This window comes from Hyperolius riggenbachi, chromosome 6 (assembly GCF_040937935.1).
Source record: "Hyperolius riggenbachi isolate aHypRig1 chromosome 6, aHypRig1.pri, whole genome shotgun sequence".
Taxonomy (NCBI): domain Eukaryota; kingdom Metazoa; phylum Chordata; class Amphibia; order Anura; family Hyperoliidae; genus Hyperolius; species Hyperolius riggenbachi.
This window is the reverse complement of record NC_090651.1, coordinates 122,191,741-122,207,362: the sequence shown is the minus strand read 5'-3', so window position 1 is coordinate 122,207,362 and position 15,622 is coordinate 122,191,741.

Here is a 15,622-nt window from a genome sequence, read left to right as displayed (position 1 = left end):
AGGTGCTGGTGGGTAAGAAGGGGTTGGCAGTGAGGAGGGGCGACGAAGATGCCAGTGGGTGGGGAGGAGGGTGCCCGTGGGTGGGGACGAGGGTGCCCATGGATTGGGAGGAGGGTGCCACTGGGTGGGGACCAAGGTGCCAGTGGGTGGGGAGGAAGGTGCCCGTGGGTGGGGAGGAGGGTGCCCAAGGATGGGGAGGAGGGTGCCACTGGCTGGGGACCAAGGTGCCAGTGGGTGGGGAGAAGGGTGCCACTGGGTGGGGACCAAGGTGCCAGTGGGTGGGGAGGAGAGTGCTACTTTGGGTGGGAAGATGCCTGGGCATAGAGGTGGCAAAAAAAATTATCGAGGCTACAGCCGCGCAATGTTGGATGCGGGGGCCGGCGCACCAGCATGATACCTCCCTCCCTCCCTGTCAATGGCCCCCCTACTGTGTGTGTGTGCCCCCCCCCCCCTCCCCCTGCATGCAGAGTTTTCGCAGCGGAGCGGTGGTCATCTTACCCGTCCATGCGCGCATACCGGGAGCCGGCTCAGTACATGCTGCAGTGTCACATGGTTGCAATTCAAACAGACGCCAGACACAGGAGGAGGCCAGGAGCTAGTGATGGGAATTCCGGCTCTTCTCGGAGAATCGGCTCTTCTGAATCGGCTCCCATTAAAGAGCCGGCTCTTACGGCTCTCAATCGGCTCTTCATTAAATATCACTAGACACCACTCAGAATCGGAGTAAAAGCCCCGCCCCCGTCTCCATGACAACTCCAGACTGTTTCGCTGACTGCCCCAATCCCTCCTGCTACTGCTATGCTCTGCCCCATACACACCTACAAGCTGCAACTACAGGACTACATCTCCCAGCATGCCTCAGCGCCCTTTATTACACAGCAAATCAGAGCTGTGTGGGGCGGCTGAGGCATCGGCTCTTTAAAAACTGAGAACCGGCTCTTGTCGTTCACAGCAAAGAGCCGGCTCTTAGAGCCGGCTCGTTCGCGAACGACCCATCACTACCAGGAGCCACGGCAGCGTGACAGGTGAATTGACAACTCTGACCACGGTCCCAGGGGGTACATATGTGGGGGGAGGCCGGCCAGTGGTCTGTCGGATCCGTCATTCATAGAGAAATAGAACGCAGTACCACACCCAAACAAGCCCTTTCAACCAAGATTTTCCAGCATGCCGGACTGATCGTTTAGAACAAGATGGTCGGTTGGGTGACCATCGATCTCCGCCAGATGCGATCATTATGATTCAATCAGCCTGATATTGATGCTGAAAACTGAGTAATGTGTGGGCACGCTGAGAGTTGACATGATGTAGATTATATAGATGAGGTGTGTCTCTTCAAGCGTTCTCTATGGCAGGATTTCATGTATGATGTCTAGTGTGAAAGAATTTTCCTAAATGTGGCATCATTGTGGCATACATGGCATAGTGGTTAGTGCTCTCACCTTGCAGCGTTGGGTCCCCCCGGTTCAAATCCCAACCAGGTCAACCAGTTTGTATGCTCTCCCTGTGTCTGTGTGGGTTTCCTCCAGGCACTACGGTCTCCTCCCACATCCCAAAAACATACAGATAAGTTAAGTGGCTTCCCCCAAAATTGTCCCTAGACTATGATACATGCACTATATGATACATACATAGACACATGACTATGGTAGAGACTAGATTGTGAGCCCCTCTGAGGGACAGTTAGTGACAAGACAATATACTGTGCAGCGCTGCATAATATGTCGGCGCTATATAAATACTTAAAATAAATAAACATAGAAAAGTTCTTTCCGTTTTTTAAATAAAGAAGCAAATGTGAAGCCTCTGTTAAAAAAATTGGCTCCCCAGTCTGAAATCAACTGGATGGCCCAGGCTTTCTGTGTACAGCCATCTTACCTTACCATAATCTGCTACATTAACAGACACATGTATGGGCATTAGACAGCTCCGCAAGACCTGCTAACAGCTGCATCTATGGATCTGTGGTTCACGGTAAACGGTAACTTATGACCATATGTTTAGCTGAATGCTTACACAGTTAAACGCTGCTTGTACTACCTACTTAAATAGCAGCAGATATCTTGTACTAAATAAAATCCTGAAGCATCTCTCTCATTAGCACTAGTATTAAAGTGATTTAATTGCTGTGAAACTCATTTGCATATAGTGCATCATATTGTGGCTATTTGCATTTAATAAGAAATGCAAATAATTAGCACAAGGTAGCATCAGGAAACGCAGGAAACGAAGGAGCATATCTATTACAAAACGAATGCAAAGTATTAAACCCCATCATGCGTATATTATAACTTTATATGAGCTGTAGGGTTGCACACACAGATTATACAAGATTTATAATAGTTTTACTTATGAATCCCAGGTCAATGTGTAAAAATAACAATACACCGTGTGCGTATGCACATTTGTGTGTTTGGAGAGAGGGCTGAGGGGAACGACATAGCTCTACTTCTTAAAATCAATATAATTTTTGTATGCTTTTATTTTGAGACACTTTTATTTACTTACTCGATTTTGGAACTATATTGTTTGAACTTCACTTTATACAAAATCCATGTCTTATGTTGGAATATCTTGTGATATATTTGGTTGGACAGCTGTAATTCTGAACCATAACCTGTTTATGGCGGCATATCTTACCTAGTGCCCCCTACTACAGGTAAGAATGTCTCGAGTCTGCGTTGACACATGTACATTTAAAAGTTATGGGGTGGGTGTGAGTGGAAAGGAGGCACTAAACCACCCCCCCATCCCTAAAATTAAGTACTCACCTAAAGATGGATCGTGTACCGCAGGAACAAGCGACAGACGTGAACAAGACTTCATACAATGGCGGTAATTAGCTTGGGAGTCTACGAGGATTGAGACGATGCGATCCGTCATGATGGACACGATCGCCGCACATCACTAAAAATCGTTTAACTGAAAATCTGCACAAATTGCATCATGGGTATGGTATTTAACTGCTTTGTCCACAGCTACAGCATATCTACATCCTAGCTACTAGGATGTAGATATGAGATTTTTAGCAGAAGCAGTGCTGCAAGCGATCGGGTGCGCTCCCGTTACAGCTTGCTTCTGCACTAATTGGTCTGAGGGAACCAATTAGCAGACCCCCCCCCCACCCCCACCCACAGAGGAATGATCAATGCTGTGCCCATTAGCATTGATCATTTCTACCTACTCCATACGCTGATCTGTTAATAAATAACTTGTAAATAAAAGTATGTCTCACCTTCATACCTCCCACCTTTTTGATATAAGATAGAGGGACACTTACATGCCCCTGACACGCCCCAGGATCTAGCGATGATCGTGCTGCAGGATCCTCTTCTCACAGCTCCCCAGTCAGCCCTGTAATTGGGTGTACATCAGGTCCTGGCTTAATGATGTCATTAAAGAGACTCTGAAGCGAGAATAAATCTCGCTTCAGAGCTCATAGTTAGCAGGGGCATGTGTGCCCCTGCTAAAACGCTGCTATCCCGCGGCTTAACAGGGGTCCCTTCACCCCCAAACTCACACCCGCAAAAGTTGGTCGCAAACTTGGTCGTAAAATTCTCTTCCTGGAGGCAGGGCTAACGGCTGCAGCCCTGCCTCTCAGCGCCGTCTATCAGACGCGCATCGCCGCCTCTCCCCCGCCCCTCTCAGTGAAGAAAGACTGAGAGGGGCGGGGGAGAGGCGGAGATACGCGCTGACAGACGCGCGTGGTGCAGGGCTGCGGCGGTTAGCCCTGACCCAACCAGGAAGCGCTCCCCCGCTGTACCGAGGGGATTTGGGGGTGAAGGGACCCTCGTTAAGCCGTGGGATAGCGGCATGCCCCTGCTATCTATGAGGTCTGAAGCGAGATTTATTCTCGCTTCAGACTCTCTTTAAGCCAGGACCCGGTGTATACAGAGCTGTGAACAGCGTCCCCTGCTGCACAATCATCGTTAGATCCCGGGAGGTGAGTCAAGCTTTTCTTTACAGGTTTTTATTAACAGATTGGGGCATGGGGGGCTGCCTAATAGGAGGGAGGCTGCCTAATACAAGGGGGTGGCCTGCCTAATATGAGGGGGGGACCTAATACTGGAACATCTGGCTATCTATAATGGGAGGTAGTACTGGGGGCACATATGGCTATCTATATGGGGGGACCGAATATTGAGGGCACAGCTGACTGTCTATACTGGGGGGATGACCTATTACTGGGGGCACAGTTAGCTACCTATAGGGGGCTAATAATGAGGCACATCTGGCTAGCTAAACTGTGGGCCTTTTACTGGATCAAAGCTGACTATACTACTGGGATCCATCTAGCTATTTAAAGTGGGGATAATACTGGGGGCACATCTGGTTACCTGTACTGGGGAGAGCAGCATTTCTGGTTGTCTAGACTGGGGGGGAACCTAATACTGGGCTCACACCTTGCTACCTATAGTCTGGGGCTAATACTGGGGGCGCATCTGGCTACTAATACAGGGGGGAGGGGATGGTGGGCTACCGAATACTAAGGGCACATCTACTACCATTTAAGATATTTTTAATGTTTTCTCAATTCTAAGGGAAAAGTACACCTTGTAGCAAAAAGCCACTTTTATTTCAGAAACAAATATCATCACCATAAATTGTGCGAGGAACATAATTGAAATGTTATAAAAAAAACAGATGAAATAGCCAAATAAAATTTTTGTTTTTTCTCTACAGTATCACTTTTTATTTATAAACTAGGATTGGTAAAAACTGAGAAATAATCTATTTTTGTATTTTTTTTCTTATTTAAAGAGTTCTCCTGGGGGGTACTCAGGGTCCCAATGAGGCTTCCCCCTCCACTGTAGCTGCAGTCAATTCAGCGCAGGCTTCGCCGCAGTCTCCTGCAATCCACGCTCGACAATCCTGACAAGGCTTGCTATATTTACCTTCCCTGGCTCCAGCAGGTGGTGCTGTTGCGGCTCTCAGCACGGAGATAGGCAAAAATAGCCGATCTCTGTCAGTTCCACTCTACTACGCAGGCGCAAGCAGAGCGGGCTGACAGCGATCGGCTATTTACGCCTATCTCCGAGCGGAGAGCCCATACTGCACCTGCGCTGGAGCTGGAAAGGTAAATATTGACATCCCTGCTGTTCGGAGGGCCAGAGCAAGACTGCCGTGGGACACAGGAGGACGGGGGAAGCCTCGATAGGATCCGGAGGATTCCCCCTACCTAGGTGAGTACCCCACAGGAGAACTTTTAGTCATTACAGGTTTTCTTTAATATGCATAGGAAACAAAATAGTTCTTGAGATAAAATACCACCAAATGAAAGCCTGTCTTCTCGTGCAAAAAGCAATATATGTATCACTTATGTGTCATTAGTAGTGATAAAGTTATTGGTGATTAAATAGGGACATAGCTAAAACGTCATAACTGCTCTGGTCCATAGGGGGGGAAACAAGGTCTGGATGCGAAGTGGTTAAGAATTAAAAAAAATCTTAAAATAGGTTAACATGGTAGGGATAGGTTACCTAATCAACACATCATCATAAATAATACCATCGTTTATTAAAAAAAATAGTTTATTAAAAAAAAATAATACCATAGTTTATTAAAACACATGGGCAATGCATTTCCCTGGTAAGCTCCTGCTTCCTCAGGTCAATGCAAGCATCTGTAGGTCATGCTATGCTAGGAGTATCTACTAGGATTATTAACAATTATAAGTAGTTCATTCTAATTGTTTACAAATGAGTTAAAAGCATTACCTATTACTTATTTAACTAAAATAAATATTGAGTTCTATTTCTATGAGATTTGTTATACTTAAAGAGAACCCGAGGCGGGGTTCTTCCATCGCAATCAATATACAGAGGCTGGGTCTGTCTATAGAGCCCAGCCTCTGTTCCTAGTTAGTTCCCTCCAAAGCCCCCCCTGCGCGCTGTCAGACCCCATAAAACACAGCCGCGCTACGCGGCTGTGTTTACCTCACTACTGTCAGTCTCGGCTGCTCCCCCGCCTGCTGATTTGCTCCGGTCCCCGCCCGCGTCCCTTTTCTCGCCTCTGATTGGAGGGAAGGGACGCGGGCGGGGACCGGAGCGAATCAGCAGGCCGGGGAGCAGCCGAGACTGACAGTAGTGAGGTAAACACAGTGGGCAGGGACCGGAGCGATTCAAGAGGCCGGGGGAGCGGCGAGACTCACAGTAGTGAGCTAAACACAGCCGGCTGCGACACGCTGCGTGTCGCCAGCGCGGCTGTGTTTTATGGGGTCCGACAGCGCGCAGGGGGGGGGGGGGGGGGCTTTGAAAGAAACTAACTAGCAACAGAGGCTGGGCTCTATAGACAGACCCAGCCTCTGTATATGGATTGCGATGGAAGAACCCCACCTCGGGTTCTCTTTAACTAATTGTGATAACCCCAAGACCCCCTTAAAGGGAAGGTTCGAGGAAATTAAAAGAAAAAAATATCTACTTACCTGGGGCTTCATCCAGCCCCTGGCAGCCGATATGTCTCTCGCTACAGCTCCTGTGTCCTGGGAGATCCTGCACCTGCGCAGAACATTCCAGGCCATGTAAGCGAGATCGCGAGCGACGCGGACGTGCACATGCGCAGGCACAGAAGATCCTGACCTGGCGGAGCTGCGGCAAGGGATATATCGGCTGCCAGGGGCTGGATAAAGCCTTTTGAGGGACTGGAGGAAGCACCAGGTAAGTTCAGATTCCATTTTTACATTGTGTTCAGGGTCCCTTTAAACAGAAGATGAAAAATTCTCTCTAAGGAGAAAACAGGTGAAAAAGTGTAATTGCATATAGGCGAAAGTGTGCAAAGATATGTGGGTGGCTTCTTTGCATACAAATATGAAGTCTGCCTTTTGGTCAGGGATAGGTGAGCTGGTAATATTTGGGGGACTGCAGTTTAGGGAAATCATAGTAACTTTCGATTGATGATATCCTTGTGCAAAAAGAACAAAAGCAAACAGCGCCCAGTTGTCAGCACTAAAAACCAATATACTGTGCGGGATTTATGGAAGCTCTGACTGGTCCTCTTAAAGTGAATACTGGCCTTCTCCTGGAAATCAGGTGCATGCAGTCCCCAATCCACAGACACGCAGTTATCAAACAGTACACTACTCTGGGCACACTATAAATGAGGGATATCCTGTGAACTCTGAAAATTACACTTTCTAATGTATTGGTTTAATTACAGGCTTCAGAGCCAGAGATATGAATATCATGATAGAAAGGTTATTCGCAAGCAAAGTCATATGCTAGGAGGGTACTTCAGAATAATTGCTTTAATAGAAAGATAATTATATATGTATAACATTCTCATTTTTTCATCTAATCCTTTATAGTCTTGTAAGACAGTTTGTTTTCCCGGCAGACGTGGCATTTCTGTTATGTGTTAAGAAGAAAAACTGTGTATGGGAACTGCAGGGAGGGTGCGGAGAGTGGTTTGCTCTGACCAATCGAAATGAGCCTCATTGTTCAGAAGTGATTACATATAGCAGAATTATGTTTATTAATATTGTTATTAATAACCCCTGAGCTGGAAGAGGGTAATTTTAGTAGCGGATGACTTAATCTTATGTATCCGTGGTAGACTACAGCTTTTTTTTTTCTAAGGTACCATTCCTGCATTTTAATGAATCTGTAATGTAATGTAATTAACATCTGTACTGTAATTTAATGTCTTACATCAATAAACCTGTAGAGTATTTTTTTTTAAAAAAGGCAAACAGATAAATACAAAATGCACATAATCTACAGTAACCTGTAAGCAATAGGACATCACGAATGTCAAACTCCAGTCTTCGAGGGCCAAGGTCCTCACACATTTTTGGTACAGTGCAAATTACCGATAGAACTGTTCGCAGGGGAGCAGTATTCTGCGAACTTCTGCTTTTCGCATTAGTGGCGAACAGCGAACATTTGGCGTGCTCGATTCGCCCCCTATACATTATCATTGAGCTAAACTTTGACCCCTTACCTCAAAGTCAGCAGACACATGGCAGCCTATCAGCTAGCACCCATTCCTGGACCCCCAACCCTTTATCAAAAAGCAGTTGTGTGGCCATATTGGATTCTCTACTGGTTGCTCACTGTTAGTGAGAGCAGGGTCAGACTTGCTGCAGATAGGTACTGAAAGTATTAGCTAGGCCTGTGTCCTTGTTCATCACTAGTGGTGAAAGCACCCCAAACAGGCCTTTTGAGGGCTAGCACATCAGTCACCTGTGTTTTTTGTGTGTGACACTCCACAGCCCATTGACACCCAGAGCTGTGTGCACACTACTGCTGTTCTTTATTAAGTTGCAGACACAGAACCACTCCAGTGCATTATTATGTCACTGTATTCTGATAGTACTATTGCATTTATCTGTGTGAGACACTCCACAGCCCACTGGCACACAGAGCTGTGGATAATGTGATTTCTGCCCTTTAGGCATTAAAACCTGACTTTGCGTCAACTCCGTAATTTTTGGTGAGACTTTTGGCATGGATCCCCCTCCAGCATGCCCCTGTCCAGCTGACCACTTGAAACAACCTTTTTATCACGTTTGTGGCCAGAAACAGTCTTTGTAGGTTTTAAAATTCACCTGCCCATTGAAGTCTATGGCGGTTTGCCAGATTCGCCTGTTCACAAATTAATTTCGGAAGTTCGCGACCCCGAAAATTCTATGTTCACGTCATCTCTAATTACCATTTTCCGCATATAAGACGCTCCAGACTATAAGATGCAAAAAAATATACTAAACCTGGTGCGTCCATGGTTCAGGAGCGTCTTGTAGATGTTCTCCACCAAGTATTGTGTCTCCCTTTAAACTCAATTGTCGTCCTGTGTCCCCATGTGTCCTCCTGTCTCCTCCATTTGTTCCCTTCTGTCCCCAGTGTGCCCCCTTCTATCCTCCATGTGTCCCCTTCTGTCCACTGTTCCCCCCGTGTTCTCCGCCGCTTCCCCTGATTAGATGTAAGCATTGGTAACATGGCTCACCTCATCCATCAGCTCCAGCGGTGATCAGAGACCACTACTCTTCCTCACTGTTCCCCTAGTGCCAGCTTCTGCAGAAGCCAGCAGTAGCGGAACAGTGAGAAAGAGGAGAGGTCTCTGATTGCCGCTGGAGCTGATGGAAGAGGTGAGTCATACTGCTGCTGCTTACATCAAATCAGGGGAAGCGGAGAACACCGGGGGAACAGTGGACAGAAGGGGACACATGGAGGATAGAAGGGGGCACATTGGGGACTATCCTAAACACTGGCATGGATATGGCCCTCGGGGACTGGAGTTTGACACTTGTGCTATAGAATTAAAGCCAACCTGTAGTGAAAATAAACATGAGATAAGTACCGTAATTGCTTCTGTAAAACAAATCCTCAGTAAAACTGTCCTAGAGTCTCATATTCTTCTAAGTCTGAGCTATGTTTAACATTGCTTAATGCTCATACACTCTTTCTCTTGATCCAGCTTCTGGATATGGTATTGTCCATCCATTGCTCTTTTAATGTCGAAGTGTTAATTTTATTAAAACTGCTAATTTGAAGTGTAATAATTTGAGTGTTAGTTAAATTCAGCCCAAATCGATGATTTGGGCGCCCAATGCCTAACGTTACCCTGCCCCCCCCCCCCCCCACTCCCCACACCTAATGCCTAACGCTAAGCCCCCAGGTAAGTGCCTAAAACTAACCTTGAAACCACAGTGTCCAAATGACTGATAGTTATAGCCGATCGTACTACTGTATAGTAGCCACATCAGGCACTCAAATCACCGCTTGGGTGCCCAGCTACCGATAACACAGGTGTCTATTATATGCCTGGAGATCACGGCAGCCTCCCTGCCAATGCCCCTCCTGGAACCTGGCATTTTGCCACAAGCAGTCAAAGTGATAACCTTTGACCACTATTTGTGATGCTACGAGGTCCACCTTTCAGCACCACTGCTGGCCATGGTGAAGATTTCTGCAGTACAAATAGTTACTCTCATAATATGTTCTTATACACATTTATTAATAGTTTGAGTTTGGGGAACCTGTAAAAATGCTTTCCTCTTTCTTAACCCTAGATATGGTCCTAAAAATATACTGTACAGCCATTAGCTACATACTCACCTCTTGATGCCGTTAGATGGATCCAACAACAACTCCTTGACAACAAGCACTCCCCGAATCTTCCTCCATCTTCTGGCTGGCGTGTATGTGTGACATCATGCGATGTTACACAAGGGGCGTGAACGATACATCAACTGATTGCAGTACTTTGTGCGTGAGTCTTCGGGGATATTAAAGATCTGATCCGTCATGACGGTCGTTAGCGCCTGTACCCACGTCACGAGAACGTGGAAACAACCAATCACCCCTCAAATAAATTGCCGGTTGTTGGAAAAATCGTGAGGTGGATCCAGGGTTCTATCTGGACTGGAGTTCCTTGAACCTTTTATATAACAAAGTCAATGAATTCTTTGCACAATCGCACACAGTTACTTATTCAAACATAATGACAAGGGACCACTCTTCCTACAGCTAATAAAAATGCAGAGGTTTTAGTTTGCAAAGCAATGCATTATTTTGCGTATACCGCACAGAGATTCCTCTGTAAGTATGTTTACTCTGGCTCTGTCACAAATTACACAATAGCTTTACACTGAACTATTGTCACATGCCCCCCACCACATACATCCTAAAGGAAACCAATGCAAGCATGGAGTTATGTTGAGAGTGGGGGAAAAGAAAAACTCCATGCTCATAGTGCACTTGGCAGGACCCCTAGAGGTGCAAAGTAAGGGCTGCTGCACACCAAGAGCGCTTCTGAGCGCTTTTAAAAATGCTAGCGCTTTGAAAAGCGTTTGGGTAATGTATTTGAATGGGATGGATCACACCAGAGCGATGTGATTTTCTCCCAAACCCAAACGCAGGCGTTCCTGCAGCATTTCAGCGCTTTTCTGAGACGATTCAGCCTCAATGTTAAAGAGACTCTGTAACAAAAAAAAGCCTTATTTCTTCTATCCTATAAGTTTCTATAGTTGTACTAATGTGCTTGCTATGTCTTTTGTTTGTAAACACTGCCTAAAAATGACAATTACAAGCCAGGATTGCAGCAGGGAGTGGCAGAAACAGCACAGAGGGGCCCAGGAGAACATAATGAATAGAATGGTATGCTTTTTATTGTAAGAATTTTACAGTACAGATTCTCTTTGAGTATAGGAAAATGGAAAATCGCTCTGAAAAGCGCCAGGACAGAGTTTTTGTTACAGAAGCTGTTCAGTTCCGGCTCTACTGTAATGAAAAATAAAAAACGCTACACCAAAATGCTTCAAAAATCTTTAGAAATAACTAGAATATCGCTAGGTACGTGCCTAAAATTGCTCAGAAAAATCACTGCGAAAAACGCTGAGCGTTTGCGAAATTGCGTTTACACTAGCGCTTTTTGGTGTGCACTAGCCCTAAGAATATCAATTGTGTATCCAGCCTACTTCTTTTCTAAGTAGTTATATATACACAAAAATAGAGTGATATTTCCACCCAGATATGCAAACACACAGATCATGCACGGAAAGTCACTATTTGCTTTTCATTCTGGGATAGTGACTATCATAGGCTATACTTCTCTCTCTCAGGATCTTAAACCAAAGAAAGAGATCTTTGATAGTGTGTCATGGGACTACCTCTTCTATATGCCTCTGAGATTTGTGATTTGCAATTAATTTCATACTCTGCTAAGTATATTCCACTCCCTTCACAAAAGTCTTATCAAAGGATATCAGTTGGAAACAGTCTTAATCAAATGTTGCATTTGTCAAGGTTGTCCTTGGATGAGCTAAAAAATTGGTCTGAATTTGCAATTTGCAAAAGGGAGAAGTCAAGTGACAAAATATGATGAACTCAGTTTTTTTCCCCTCTTGTTACAATACATATCACCATCCCAAAACATTCAAAAACAACCACAAATCCACCCCAAACATGCAAGTTGCTCTGGAAGTATGTTATATCTAAAAATATTGCCGCTCTTCTACCTCATCTGCACTTTTGCACTCTTGACAATAAGCCTTTGAAATCTTAAAGGGACTCCGAGCAGTGCAGAAACTATGGAAAGATGCATATCATTTTAAAGCTCTCTTTCTCCTCTTTCCAATGAAATATAAACCGCCACCCTACGCCTTTTAGTTGTCGCTAAATTAATAAACAACAGTAGTGATATCCTATAGTGTTTTTACAGTTGACCTCCATCACATATAGTACCACAGCTTGAGACATCACTTCCGGTGCATACGAGCATGCTCAGTTTCCCTCCATCAAATATGGTACCACAGCTTGAGACATCACTTCCGGTGCATACGAGCATGCTCAGTTTCCCTCCATCACATATGGTACCACAGCTTGAGACATCACTTCTGGTGCACACAAGAAAGCTCAGTTCCCCTTCCCTCCATCACATATGGCACCATAGCTTGAGACATCACTTCTGGTGCACACAAGAAAGCTCAGTTCCCCTCCATCACATATAGCACCACAGCTTGAGACATTAATTCCGGTGCACACAAGCAAGCTCAGTTGACCTCCATCACATATGGTACCACAATTTAAGACATCCCGTCCGGTGCACATGAGCAAGCTCAGTTGTCCTCCATCACATATGGCACCACAGCTTTAGACGTCACTTCTGGTGCACACGAGCATGCTCAGTTATCCTCCATCATATATGGCACCACAGCTTGAGACATTACTTCTGGTGCACACAAACAAGTTCAGTTGGCCTTCATCACATATGGCACCATAATTTGAGATTTCACTTCCGGTGCAGATGAGCAAGCTCACGGGAGCCACAAGAGTGTCAGCCCACAGTATTTATTGCTTTGACTAACAGGGATGGTCAGGCTCTTCTTTTATAAAAGTACAGGGTCCCTTGGATCTTTTAAACCTCTGGTCACCTGACCAGTGACCAGGTCTGCCAATCAAACACTGGTTTTGCTCCTGTACTGTTCCTGGTAGTAACCATGTCATTTTTACTAAAACATTTTTACTAACACAATAAGACTGCATCTGAGACGTTTTCCATATTGCAAATGTGGGGAAGGGGCCTAAATAGCTAAATTGGTTGAAAAAAGACATCTGTCCCTTCAACCAGAACAATTGCACCAGACATATCCTAGCTGATCCACAGGAAGGCAAAGAACCATTGCAAGATTTAAGCCAATTAGCCGTAAAAGGGATAAAAAATCCTTCCCGATCCCAGATTGCCGTCAGATAAAATCCCTGGATCAATACTTCTGGCAATTGCCTACTAATTATAGCCACAGATGTCCTTTTGATTCAAGGAAAGCATCATAGCCCCCTTTAAATGCAAATACAGAATCTTAAATATACCTGTATTCCTATACACAGTAAAGAAACCTGAGCCTATCTTATGAAATCTTTTGCAGCCACAGCCATCCTGGTAACAGGGTTAGCAGCACAACCTTCCAGTTGACCATTTTCCGCATCCTTAAAGAGACTCTGTAAGAACATTTTCAGCCTTATTTCTTCTATCCTATTGTAACGATTGTGGAACTTTCTCCGTGATCAGCGCACAACGCGTGCGCTGATACGGCGGAAATCCTCCACAAGCGTATAATTGCAGGAACCCAGCAAAAGGTGCTACGCACCCGTAGAGGGAAATTCCTGTCGGCAGATGGCGCTGAGGAGTGCAGAGGAACCAATCCTCTGTACCTCCACAAATGCCAGACAGGAATTGTACGAAGCGCAGAACGCAATCGCAAGAGAAGCGATTGCAAATGAGAACGAGCAAAGGGACAGGTTGTATGTGTGTGCGCCAATCTAGTCGCCACCCCGTGACAGCGCACACACAACAGCAGATACGAAACAGAAACGCAACCGCAAGAAAGGCGATTGCCAAAAGTGACACAAGGCAGATCAGAACAGAATACGAGGATAGCAAAGGCACAGCAAATCATACAATGAGGAGATACAGAAAATAACAAACGCTAACTGAACGCGAACACCGCACTCATTCGCAACAGTGCACGCGTTCATGCACGGTCTCCACGTGATAAGCACAATAGAGACAAGCACGCCTAACTAACCATCGACAGACAAACATGTAACAGAGGACGCGAGCGCTTGCTTAACGGTTACCTCACAGAGCCTCCAGCAAGCGCTCTATAGGCAGTAGCAGTGTTAGGGAGACTTGCCAAAGGTCTCCTACTGAATAGGTGCTGGCTTACTGAACAGGCAGAGCCGAGATTCGAACCCTGGTCTCATGTGTCAGAGGCAGAGCCCTTAACCATTACACCATCCATTACATACATCACTTACTGGTTAGCGGCCATGTTTTTTGTTTGTAAACACCGCCTAAAACTGGCGATACAAATGCCAGGCTCACGACGGGGAGTGGCGGAAACGGCAAAGAGGGATCCAGGAGATCACAGTGACTCAATTGGTATGTTTTTTATTGTACAAATCGGACAGTACAGATTCTCTTTAATGTGGTCAAAGAAGATACAACTCAATTGATCTATTTAGGGTTATTTAACAAAACAGTGTTACTGATGCAAGAATTAGACTGAGAACATTTCAATCAATAGAATTTGTTTTCAAAGAAGGGCTCCATAACTGTCTGGATGAGGATGAATTATTTTTGATACTATGAACAATCACATGCGATCAATTTACATTTCAAATAGGGGAGCCTCTAGGCATAGGCAGTACAGGCCATTGCCTGGAGTGAAATTGGTCCTGGGGGGCATCATGTTGCTGGATTAAGCCCTGTCCCCAAATTAAGCCCCACCCCCAGACTAAGCCCTGCCCCATGGGTGTTCTATTACTTGCTTCTGCTGCATTTACTTAGCGTAGGTTGCAGACACATCTGTGCCTTGTGCATCTTTCTTTTACCGTTTGTGCCTCCTGTCTTCTTGTGCCTCCTTCAGTCCCTTGTGCCATGTCTGACCCCCTGTTTGTCCTTCTGTCTCCCTTTGTGCCTCCTTCTGTTTCCATGTGCCTCCTTCAGTCCCCCTGTGACTCCTCCTGTCCTCCTTTGTGACTCCTTCTGTCCTCCTTTGTGACTCCTTCTGTCCTCCTTTGTGACCCCCTTGCAGAGGCGCCAGGCCAACCAGGAGGTCACGAATGCTGTGCAGGGGGGGGGCATGGGGGGCCGTGGCCTCCCCCCAGCCAGATGTTGTGTCCCCAGGTGGTGAACAGGCTTGCGGCATCTAATAGACGCTGCGCTAGTTCACTGGCCGCAGCCCATAAGGTCACTTCTGCAGCCTGCGGATTCTGTGGGTTCTGGCAGGCAGAGCAGGGCTATGGTAAAACAGCGTCTAAATCCCTGCACTGGAGACTATTTGTGTCTCCACTGCAGGTCTTGGGGTACAATTTTCCTGTATCCCTGCTCTGCCTGTCAGCGTGGGAGTTTTGCAGCTGGAGTTGCTGCATGAAGATCATCGGGGGAGCTGCTGCATGCCGGGGGGAGGTCGAGAGAGGAGTCTTGTGCAGGTGAGTAAATGTTTTTTTTTCTTATAGGTGCAGGCAGGTATCAGGGCTATTAGGGGAACTAAGGGGGGGGGGGGGGGAGAGGACCCCTGGTGTGTATTTTCTGGTGAAACACTGCCCGCATTGCATATTTTCTGGTGAAACGCTGCCGCATTTGCATGTAATTTCTGGTGAAACACTGCCACATTACGATTATT